This window comes from Mirounga leonina, unplaced genomic scaffold, assembly GCF_011800145.1.
Source record: "Mirounga leonina isolate KUSES-001 unplaced genomic scaffold, KU_Mleo_1.0 Mir_53, whole genome shotgun sequence".
NCBI lineage: Eukaryota > Metazoa > Chordata > Mammalia > Carnivora > Phocidae > Mirounga > Mirounga leonina.
In genome coordinates, this window is record NW_023270807.1 from 4,224,061 (window position 1) to 4,233,080 (window position 9,020).

Below are 9,020 nucleotides of genomic sequence, written 5' to 3' on the forward strand. Positions count from 1 at the left end.
GGAACTGAACATCACTCACGCGACTGCCGGAAAATGCCAGTCTTAAGCAGACTCCAGCTGAGCGCAGAGCCCAGTGCAGGGCTGGATCTCACGACCTGAGCTGAAACCAACAGTTGGATGCTCAGCTATGTATAGTTGAGCCACCCAGGCGCCCCTGTATATACACACACATATTATCTATATATACTTCTACAGAACAGAGCTCAATTTCTGGTACCCCCCCCCCCCCAGTTAACAATGTACTGTTGAAAAGTTTCCATTTCAAGAACTATAGATAAATATAATCATTTTGATATGGCCATAATATGGAAGTACATTATTAATTTGTGTAATTTCCAATTTTCTACCATTATATATGAAATACTCTGTTCCCAAATAAGGCTTTGGGCAGAGATTAATTGTTTCCTAGGCCAATCCATTATCCTTTTCTTCCTTGGTAATAGAACCTCTGATTTTTAACTCATCATATGGCATTCCTTAATACATATATATATATATAATTATTATTATTTTTAGAAGATTTTATTTATTTATTTGAGAGACAAAGAAAGCATAACCGGGTGGGGGTGGGCAGAGGGAGAAGCATACTCCCTGCTGAGCAGCAAACCCAATATGGGGCTCAATCCCAGGACCCCAAGAATATGACCCGAGCCAAAGGCAATCTCTTAACCTACTGAGCCACCCAGATGCCCCTATATTTTTAATTTAATTTAAAAAATTCTTTAAAAGATTTTATTTATTCATTAGAGAGAGAGAGTGAACAAGCAGGGGGAGAGGCAGAGGGAGAGGGAGAAGCAGACTCCCTGCTTCTGCCAGGAACCCAAAGTGGGGTTCAATCCCAGGACCTGGAGATCATGACCTGAGCCAAAGGCAGATGCCCAGCCATCTGAGCCACCCAGGCGCCCCTAATTAAAACATTTTTTATGATGGGCGCCTGGGTGGCTCAGATGGTTAAGCGTCTGCCTTCGGCTCAGGTCATGATCTCAGGGTCCTGGGATCGAGTCCCACATCGGGCTCCCTGCTCCTTGGGAGCCTGCTTCTCCCTCTGCCTCTCTCTCTCTGTCTCTCATGAATAAATAAATAAAAAAAATAAAAATAAAAATAAAAAAATAAAACATTTTTTATGATTATTTTTAAAGGAGGCTCTCCACCCAATGTGGGGCTTGAACTCATGACCCCAAGATCGGGAGTCACATGCTCCACCAACTGAGCCAGCCAGATGCCCCAATATGGCCTTCCTTAAGAAGGAGGACTAAGGGGCGCCTGGGTGGCTCAGTCGTTAAGCATCTGCCTTCGGCTCAGGTCATGGTCCCAGGGTCCTGGGATCGAGCCCTGCATCGAGCCCTGCATTGGGCCCTCTGCTCAGTGAGGAGCCCGCTTCTCCCTCTCCCACTCCCCCTGCTTGTGTTCCCTCTCTCGCTGTGTCTCTCTCTGTCAAATAAATAAATAAAATCTTAAAAAAAAAAAACCACTTTAAAAAAAAAAAGGAGGACTAAATTCTTCAGATTTCCTTGCAGCTACCTGTGGGCACACAACAAAGTTATGTCCAATGACCAGACTCCGGGAAAATTCCTTAAAAGACATCTGGTCTGCCCCTCCCCCGAGGAATGGAGGAGCCATGTGACAAGATGGAGGATGAGGGTGGCAGGGAGGCAGGCAAGTAGACACACATGACAGGCACCCTTCTCTAAGCCCTCATTGCTTTTATTTCACCAGAAAAATTCTTTTCCCTTTTAAGTTGGTGATTTGGGGAAAATGTGTGGTACTTTAAGTAGAGTTTCATTGTGTCTTGGTGCCAGAGTCTATCTGCCTTCACATCCCTTGTTACACGTCTTTCCAACTTCATAGTACAAGTCAGTTAAAAAGAGAGATTTCTGGGACGCCTGGGTGGCTCAGTCATTAAGTGGCTGCCTTCAGCTCAGGTCATGATCCCCGGGTCCTGGGATCGAGCCTCTCAACGTGCTCCCTGCTCCACGGGAAGCCTGCTTCTCCCTCTCCCACTCCCCCTGCTTGTGTTCCCTCTCTCGCTGTCTCTCTCTCTGTCAAATAAATAAATAAAATCTTTAAAAAAAAGAGAGAGAGAGAGAGATTTGAGGGGCGCCTGGGTGGCTCAGTCGTTAAGCATCTGCCTTCCGCTCAGGTCATGATCCCAGGGTCCTGGGATCGAGTCCCACATCGGGCTCCCTGCTCGGCGGGAAGCCTGCTTCTCCCTCTCCCACTCCCTCTGCTTGTGTTCCCTCTCTTGCTGGGTCTCTCTCTGTCAAATAAATAAATAAAATCTTTTAAAAAAAGAAGACAGATTTGAGGGGCGCCTGGGTGGCTCAGTCGGTTAAGCATCCAAGTCTTGGTTTTGGCTCAGTTTGATCTCAAGGTGGTATTGAGCTCTGGGGAGTCTGAGATCATGGGGCTCCGAGCTCAATGGCAAGTCTGCTTAAGTTTTTCTCTCTCTTTCCCTCTGCCCCTCCACCAACTCTCTCTCTCTTTCTCTTTCTCTCAAATAAATAAATCTTTTTAAAAAAAAGTGAGAGAGGGGTGCCTGGGTGGCTCAGTTGGTTAAGCGACTGCCTTCGGCTCAGGTCATGATCCTGGAGTCCCTGGATCGAGTCCCGCATCGGGCTCCCTGCTCGGCGAGGAACCTGCTTCTCCCTCTAACCCTCCCCGCTCTCATGTACTCTCTCTCTCTCTCATTCTCGCTCTCTCAAATAAATAAATAAATCTTAAAAAAATAAAAATAAACATGAGAGAGATTTGAAAAGAAAAAGAGTTTTGATATCAAACCTGTTCTCATTTATTTACACCAATCTATGGGGAAAATTATACAGTAATATGAATAATCTAAAATGAAAAATAAAATGTATATTTGGCTCTGGAATGTGTTCCCTTTTTTTTTAAACTAATTAATTTCTTTTTTAGAGAGAGACTGAGAAAGAGAGCGAGTAGGGGGAGGGGCAGAGGGAGAGAGCCTTCAAGCTGACTCCCTGCCGAGTGTGGAGCCTGAGGGTAGGGCTCTGTCCCATGACCCATGAGATCATGACCTGAGCCAAAACCACGTGTGGAATGTTCAACCAACTGAGCTGTTCAGGCGCCCCTGGAACGTGTTCCTTAATCTAACCCATTTTCATTGATGGAGAAAGGAAAGGAATGAAGTTAAAAAAAAAAAATGTTATGTATTTGTTTATTTTAGAGAGAGAGAGACAGAACACGAGTGAGGGGAGGAGCAGAGGGAGAGAGACAAGCAAACTCTGCTGAGTGCAGAGCCTGATGCAGGGCTTGATCCCATGACCCTGAGATCACAAATCAAGAGTTTGACACTTGACCAACTGAGCCACCCAGGTGCCCCAGAGCTTTTCTTTTTTTTTTAAACCAACTTTAGGGGCGCCTGGGTGGCTCAGTCGTTGGGCGTCTGCCTTCGGCTCAGGTCATGATCCTGGGTCCTGGGATCGAGTCCCGCATCGGGCTTCCTGCTCGGCGGGAAGCCTGCTTCTCCCTCTCCCACTCCCCCTGCTTGTGTTCCCTCTCTTGCTGTGTCTCTCTGTCAAATAAATAAATAAAATCTTTAAAAAAATAAATAAATAAGCCAACTTTACTGAGGAATCATTTACAAACACTAAATTGCACCCTTTTTATTTTATTTTATTTTATTTTTTTAAAGATTTTATTGATTAGAGAGAGCATGAGCGGTGCAGAAGGAGAGGGAGAAGCGGACTCCCCTGCTGAGCAGGGAGCCCAATGTGGGGCTCGATCCCCACTTAACCGACTGAGGTAACCAGGCGCCCCAATAGCATCCATTTTAAGTGCATGATTGGATGTATTTTGACAAAGGTACACACCTGTGTAAACACTATCACAATCAAGCTATAGAACACTTCCACCACCCTCAAATGTTCCCTTGGTGCTTTGCAGTCAATCTGTCCATCCCACCCCCACCAGCCCCAGGCAACCACTGATCTACTTTCTGTCACTATAGATTAGTTTTGCCTGTTCCAGAATTTCATTTAAATGGTGTCATACGCATGGGCTCATTTGTGAGGATGACCATTTATTGGGTGCCTAGCACGTGACAGACACTTGACAAGTGTATAATCATTTCCCTTTCAGAAATGAGAAAACCAAGACTCAGGGATTAAATAATTTACCAAGGTCACATAGCTGGGAAATGGCAGAGAGTAGAATTCTAAGTTTATCTGTCTCCAAGTTTAGGGCCTTTCCTTATATACCACATTGCTACTGCCCTTGGTTTTCCAGAGATCCTAAAAGAGGAGTATATTAGGGGCAGATGTAAGGTCAAGGTTTACCATCTTCTGAAAAAGCAAGAGCAAGGCACGCGCGGAACATCTGGAGAACAGACAAGAAGATACATAATCAAATGATGAAATAAATTGTAACCAAGCACCACAAATATGTTGTCTGCTCCGTACAGATACAAATAGCTACTGGAGGCCTAAGAAGAGAATGTGGGCTAAAGGTGTCAGGTCAGGCTCTCCGTGAGACAGGATTATCTATCACCCTAGGCATTTACTTCAGACAAAATCACAGAGCTGAACTGGGCAAATCTGACTCCAGTGGGGGTGAGGGGGTGGGGGGCAGATCTCGGGTCTTCTTCTTTCCTGTCTGGTCAAACCCATGTTGGAATCCAAAGTTTAGAAAATCATCATTTAATAAGGCAAACACAGACCTCGTCCCCAAATCCCAGAACAGTGGCAGGAGGAGGGCAGCTGGGACACTCCAAGGAGTTTAAGGACAAGGAAAAAGAAGAACAGACAATTCTCCACCTTCTATAGGGTCATGTTTCAAAAGTTTGTTTGTGTATCGTGTGTTTGAAATTCAACCCATCTTCCCAGAGAAACCCCATTACAAATGGATGTTGGGCACTCAGATCCGCCCTTAAATGCTGAGTTAACACATGAAGTGGCCAAAATACCACACAACCGCTCTGAAAACAATGCCGGGCCGATTCTAGAACTCAGACAAAACAGTGGCTTGCAGCCTTGTAGACTTGAGCTGTCGTCTAGACCTTCGTCCTATCTGGTCTAGGGATCTGCTCCACCACGTCCCTGTCCGTACGCATTCTACCTTAGCTGGGGCCACCCCCCCACCCCCTCCCAGCAAGACAGAACATTCTTCCTTTTTTCAAGCTGAAGTTTGTCTTCTGCTACCTTCCCCGCCTTGGTCCTAGCTCCGTTCTTAGACTCTGCATGAATCTGATCACTTTCTCATATGACAAATCTTCAAAGAGTTTAGGAATTGTTCATTCTACTGTTTTTTCAACTTTTCTGTAGATTGACCTTTTCATCATAAAAAGTTGTAGGAAATTTGGGAACAAATTTCAAGTGGGTAAGTATTTTCTCTTTGAAATTGGCAAGGACGGAATCTAGTCATCGGGGAAAATTATTGGCCTCCTTGAAAAAAATGTGACCACAAATTACCCAGCTAATCAGACATCTGTCAGGGGTGAGAACATGGCAGAAAAGCCAGCCAACTTCAACACTTACATGACTAGTAGAAACTCAAGACAAAAACTTTTTTTTTTAATTTATTTTTTAAATTCAATTAATTAACATACAATGTATTATTTGTTTCAGGGGTACAGGTCTGTGATTCATCATTCTTATATAACACCCAGTGCTCATTACAACACATACCCTCCCCGATGTCCATCCCCCAGTTACCCCATCCCCCCACCCCTCTCTCCTCCAGCAACCCTCCGTTTGCTTCCTAGGATTAAGAGTCTTATGGTTTGTCTCCCTCTCTGGTGTCACAAAAATCTTTTTACTAGGATGTTGTAAGGAGTATTTGAGACCATGTCAAAGAAGGCATAGGGTGGGCCAGACATACAGAAGGCACCACTAAATGCTGTCAGTTCTCACTTTTCATAGTAGCTGTGTTCTGTGAAGTCGCTGTTGAACACTGAACCAGCACTCCTAGGTGAATACAGGGTTAGGTTCCTGTGAGCCTCTGGTCACCAACATTCCATATGTGTTTCTGTTTAAAGACATCGATTTAAAAAAATATTAACTCATTCACATTGAACTCATGGCCAACAGCCTTATAAGTCATGTCTGAGGGAAGCTTATCTAACACATGTGTTTTCTCCGTGAGGCGTGTCACTCAGGGACACGGCACCACCCCAGTGGGGGCAGTTTTAAACAGCAAAGTCACCAATACAAAGCACAAAAATGTGAAAAACACAGCACTAAATATATCACAAGTACTGGTTTTTGTGGGGTTTTTTTGCATTTAACCTTTCTTTCATATGTTTGGTTTCTTTGGAAAAACGTGAGGTAGGCAAGGGAAATGGTCTTTTGTTTGTTTGTTTTCTTTTTCTTTTTTCTTTTTTTTTAAAGATTTATTTATTTATTTGAGAGAGCGAGAATGAGAGAGAGAGAGAGCACATGAGAGGGGGGAGGGTCAGAGGGAGAAGCAGGCTCCTCGCTGAGCAGGGAGCCCGATGCAGGACTCGATCCCGGGACTCCGGGATCATGACCTGAGCCGAAGGCAGTCGCTTAACCAGCTGAGCCACCCAGGCGCCCCTCTTTTTTCTTTTTTAAGTAATCGCTGCACACAACATGAGGCTCGAACTCATGATCCTGAAATCCAGAGTCACACGCTCCACAGCCTGAGCCAGCCAGGCGCCCCAAGGGAAACAGTCTTATCCCCATGTTATAAATGTTTAGGGTGACAAGACTTAAGTGGCAGAGATAAGACTAGTACCATTCTGTTCTAGGACTTGTCCACTACAAGTGGGTTTTGGTTTCAGTTACCACTGTCATTATTCAAGGCCACCCAACTGAATTTTGAAATCTTTATATTTCCAGTCATCTAGATCCTCAGTTGAGGAGGTCATTTGTTTCTGCAATGACTGACTTTTTTATTTTATTTTATTTTAAAGATTTTATTTATTTCTTTGTCAGAGAGAGAGCGAGAGCACAATCAGGGAGAGCGGCAGGCAGAGGGAGAAGCAGGCTCCCCGCTGAGCAGGGAGCCCGACGCGGGACTCGATCCCAGGACGCTGGGATCTGACCTGAGCCGAAGGCCGACGCTTCACCAGCTGAGCCACCCAGGTGCCCCTCCTAAGCACTTTCTTACTTTCTGCCACCACAAGATGCTCCAGGCTCATCTGGGGCTTTCCCTTCCCAGTCCTGGAATCAATCACTGCTCCAAGGAACCTTGGTTTCTTTCACTGAAGAAAGGTATTTAAAAACCAGTCTGGGCCTTGGATGTGCTCCACTGTGACTGGGGCGTCAACAGCTTCTTACAGCCTCTTAGGCGTCAGAGCTCGGAAACACACGGACGCGTACTCATCCGCGCGTGGACACAGAGCCATACTTACTTCTGTGTCTATCTATGATGCCAGTTAAGGAGCTTTTCAGGAAGGTCGTTCCTGTCTTTACAATCCAGTATATGGTAGGTTTACAACAAATATTTTCTGATTTGAATTGAGTTAGATGATTAGAGAATAATGTGATGCAGAAAAATGTTTGAAGATTGAAAGCGAGAGCAAGGTAAATGAATCTTTGTTGACTGGCGACATTGAAGGGGCCTAGTCTGGGGGCGCCTGGTTGGCTCAGTGGGTAGAGTATGTGACTCTTGATCTCAAGCCCCACCTCGGTTGTGGAGCTAACTTAAAAAAAAAAAAAAAAGTCTGAAGGGGCCCAGTCTTGGATAAAGAGATCAGAGTTCAAGGACCAGCTCCTGCCACTTAGCTCCAGGACCTTGAATCAGTTACCTAATCCCTAGGGGCCTAAGTTTCCCTATCAGTTAGAAGAGGGAGTAAGTGGGCTAAATGATCCTTAAGATTCTTTTCAGCTTGGGAACACAAACTTACCACATTTTTCACTTGCTTAAAACAGCTTTTAAGGACAGGCAGTTTCTCTCTCTTACCACAATCCATAGTAATGAGTATAATATACAATATGGCCTGGGGTGTGTGTGTGTAAACACATATACCTATATGAACACGTGCATACATGCATACACACACATATGTGCACTAGGGATTGGTCTGAGATAATGTAATATAAATGTTAGCGTGCCTTAAATAAGATAGGTGTTAACTTCTCTTTCATGTAACTTGACTCCTCTTTTATAGTCTGGGGGTGTTGTGCCTTTCAAGGACTTAACACACTCAATGCAGAGCTTCTAACTCTGGGCCCAAGGTGACTGCTCCAGTTCCTACCATCACATCTGTATCCCAGCCAGTGGGAAAAGGGAAAGACACAAAGAAGTCAATTATTTTAAGGAGCATGCTGCATTGGCCAGAACTTACTAACATGGCCACACCTGACAGCAGAAGAGGCTGGAAAATGTAGTCTGGGCAAGCAAGTGTCAACACTTGAGGATCCGATATTAAAATTCAAAGAGGAGAATGGATTGATGGAAAGCTTGCAGTATCTGCTACCCTGTATATAACTGAAATAACATTTTCACAAAACGGTACTTACTCTTTTTAAACATTTTTTTAAATGCCCCCTTTATTTATTTTTTTTAAGTAAACTCTGTCCCCAACATGGGGCTCACACTCACGACCCCAAGACCAAGGGTCGCATGCTCTCCTAACTGAGGCAACCAGGCACCCCTAAAATGGTACTTACTTTTTTAAACTTTTTTTTGGTACTTACTCTTTTTATTGCTATTTTGAGAGAGAGAGAGGAGTGGGGAGAGAGGCAGAGGGAGAGGGAGAGAGAGAATCTTAAGCAGGCTTCACACCCAGCGCGGAGCCCGGACACAGGGCTCTGTCTCACCACCCTGAGATCATGACCTGAGCCAAAACCAAAAGTCGGACGCTTCACCGACTGAGCCACCCAGGCGCTCCTGGTACTTACTCTTAATACCAAAAGTATTGTATCTATTTATTCTTGTCTATTCCATTCAATTTTCTTTTCCTTTTTAACAATACTGGTCTTGACCTACTAAATCGATTTCACATCCTCAAATGGGTTACAGCCCTCATTGTGAACAACGCTTCCCCGGGGCACAAAAGCGCAAACCCCTTGGCACAGCGCGGTGGTCTCTTCAAGACA